Source organism: Carassius carassius, chromosome 39 (assembly GCF_963082965.1).
Source record: "Carassius carassius chromosome 39, fCarCar2.1, whole genome shotgun sequence".
Lineage (NCBI taxonomy): Eukaryota > Metazoa > Chordata > Actinopteri > Cypriniformes > Cyprinidae > Carassius > Carassius carassius.
In genome coordinates, this window is record NC_081793.1 from 13,311,712 (window position 1) to 13,315,094 (window position 3,383).

Here is a 3,383-nt window from a genome sequence, read left to right on the forward strand (position 1 = left end):
TTAAAGCATTTACATAAATGAGACCAAAATTAACACCCAAAAATGGCATATATTTTAGAATAAACAACCATTATAAATTATAATATTACATTGTAGAACTGTACCACCAATCAAATTAAATAATTTACAGTGCAAAATTACAACTGTGTAATGACAATGTTTTCGTTTTGTTATGTTTAGACAATGTGACATAGTTTTGCTTTGGTCTTTGTTTGGAACTATTTTCGTTAGTGAAATAGAACAACAGTTAATATTTTGTCTAAAAGAAGTAAGTGACTTGTTAACTAATTGTTTATTGAACTATGTATTTGCAATCGTGATACTCACGAAAACAGCTCACTTGTGATGCTACTTATATATCATATGTTATAAATAAACTCAACAGTTGAACATTTACCTCATGTATTTTCCACATGAGTTTATGTGTGCCGTTAAGCTTGTTTTGATGTTGAATGAAACGTAAATATAATCAGAATCAGTCTCGCGTTTCGATGCTTTCTCAGTAATTTTTTTTTCTTTTTTTTTTCTTTTTCTTTTTTTTTATCAGGCTAACTTGTTCAGTCGGGCATATAAAGATGTCTTTCACTTATTATAGTAAGGCGTCACGCCAATATGGGACAGTTGAACACATGTGATTCAAGTCCTCCATCCTCACGTCTTTTCCTGGAAGCGAGGAAAGGAAACGAGGATGCACAAATATTAATTGAGAAGCACCCCTGGTTGAGGTTTGACTTTCTTGACGGCTGAATATATCCCACACGTTTGCTAGTAGTATTCTCTTTAAATTGTAACAGCTGAACCTAATCACAGCCTAACATGCACAATAATCATCAGGAATAAACAAATATTCCCCCGAAAACATTGGACACTACAATATTTTAAGTATTATATACAGACAGTACTTTAATGTGCAATTACACCTGAATAGACTGAATAGATCTCTTGTGCTCCTAAAAATCTTCTGCCAACTAAGTAGTAGCAGCATGTAAATACAGATAAAATTAAAAAATGAAATAGAAAGCTGCGATTACAGACGCTCACATCCACACATAAACACACCACTGACGTCTTCACTTCCAGGTCACGAACCCATCAATCAAAAGCTCAGTAACCAATGAGAACACACTGCTACTAGCCCCGCCCCCACGAGAGAAATGTGTCAGAACGGCGAACGAAAACTCAGGGAGCGTAAACGAAAACTTCAGAAGCGTAAATGAAAACTCTGGAAGCGCATTTGTAAGTTCAGATCAGTGATTGAAATATGTGAAATAGTTAGCAAAACATGCAGTGTATTAAAAACGAAGTCAAAAAATTTGCTTGCGATTTATTCTTTTTCAGTTTTGGAGATAATTTATTTAGTTTCAATTTATATTTTCATTAGTTTCTTGAAAAGCTACGTTCATTTTTATTGGCACAAGAATAGCTCCATATTAGCTCCATATGCGTGCAGCGGTGCTTCAAGTCGAACGCGTCTATCGGGGTCAAATAACTAAAAACAAGTCAGGAATCTTGTGATTCTGGAGTCAGAATGTTTTTTTTTTTCTGTTTAGCCGCGCATTTACTGAATGAATTGAGCACTGTGCTATGTCCGAACTGGTTGCACTGTATTTAATCTATAACCATTTTCTATTATTAACTTATAATAATAAATATTAACTATTATTAACTTAATTTAAAATCATTACTTATTTTACTGTTGTGATTATTATTATTATTTTATGATTACTTCCTTTTATGTAAAGCACTTTGAATTACCATATTGTATGAAATGTGCTATATAAATAAACTTGCCTTGCCTAATACCGTCGTCCTGGTCACCGTAAATACTGGTCATGCTCAATGAGATGAAGACATGCGGAGGTATGAACCCAACAAACATACCACATCGGGTCATGAAGCATCCTGTCTAACACAACTCACATTCTCCAGAATGGATTCATTATTTCATGATGAAGACAGATTGAATATTCAGCAGTGGGACTGTTTGACTTTCTTAAGACAAAGACAATTGTCTGATATCACAACCGAATCCTACACAACACAAGTAACTAATGCCTCATTCAAATACAGACTTCTAGGTCAGGACACATCAGTTACATAACAAAACATAAAAGACCTTTTCGTTGTTAGGAGCTTTTAGGGTCTTGTGACCCAAAAGGTTACACACCTAGTTTTGGGGATGAAAAGAAATGGTTATCAAAGATATTTATTGGGACTTCTCCCACATCAGAAGAACAGGTTTTGTTTTGTTTATTATTGTCTGTTCTGTTCTGTTGTGGAGTTAAACCACCTTACCAGTCACACCTGAAGTATTTATACTGACCACACATAAAGTAGCTTGAAACGATAGATGAAATTTGCATGACTGACTGAGACCTGAGGAGAAGGAGTGGGTGTGAGGAGTCAGGAACTAAGCATGGGAGGGTTGGGGGATTGCGCCAGCAGTTGTTTTGTGCTTTTTCTTGTAGATCCTGTCTTCGAATTATTGAGTTTTTTTATTTTAGTACAGGATAGGAATCTTGAATTCAGTTTTGGTAAAATCCATCCTTTCATGTCCTTGATGAATTCCTGCTTAAAACCTGTGTGCTTTAATAAAAACAAAGAGAAGCATTAAATGTACCTTACAATCTTAAAGATTACAGTCTCCAATAAATATGTGCACTTATAAGGTAAATTCATTTACTTACAACACTGTCCAATCTCTACAATGTGACAGTCCTTCCCATTATTCCTGCGAAGCAGTTTGATGGATACAACTGCGGAATGACTGATCTTCAGTTATTCCAGAATATAATAAACACATTAGAACAACACTGTTAAATAATAATTTATATAAGCTATTATTACTGACTGTTATTTAAAAACCTAGTTTTGAACATATGTCTAATGCAATTTACAATATTCACAGAGCAGTACAATGGGTTCTGCTGAGGCACTTTAATAACTGCTCAGTTGCAAGGAACCAAAACTTTGGGACAATAACAAAGCTTGGCTCAGTTATGGGGCCTGTTCCTCTTATGGCTGCTATGAACAAGCATGTGATTTAGGATTACAAGATGCATCTCATGTCAGATTTTATGGACGGATATTATTCAGAATTTTGCAGATTTGCAGCAAATTAGAAGCTAATTAGCCATCAATTCAATAATCTTTTAAGTGCACTGAATTAACAAAATCTGTCATATGCTATCCAGATCAGTTATTACATTATGTATAATTGTACATAATTAATTCTAAGTTAACGAACATACTGTCAAAGTGGCTTATAAACAGGGGTGCACATAAAGTGGTGTGCAGGTGCACATGCGCAACCAGAATAAAAAAAAAAAAGATGTGGAAATAAGTTAAGACTGCTCACTGCAGTACATGGATGACAGATGTTT

The 3,383-nt window shown here is 34.7% G+C and overlaps 1 long non-coding RNA gene across 1 annotated transcript; it reads right to left on the reverse strand.

Annotated features, from left to right (window-relative positions):
• Positions 1 to 1,916: 1,916 nt before the first annotated feature.
• Positions 1,917 to 2,913, reverse strand: LOC132121039 (uncharacterized). The gene is made up of 2 exons (XR_009426218.1): positions 2,688 to 2,913; positions 1,917 to 2,586 (listed from the first exon to the last, which is right to left on the reverse strand). It is a non-coding gene; the product is annotated as an uncharacterized LOC132121039 (long non-coding RNA).
• Positions 2,914 to 3,383: the final 470 nt, after the last annotated feature.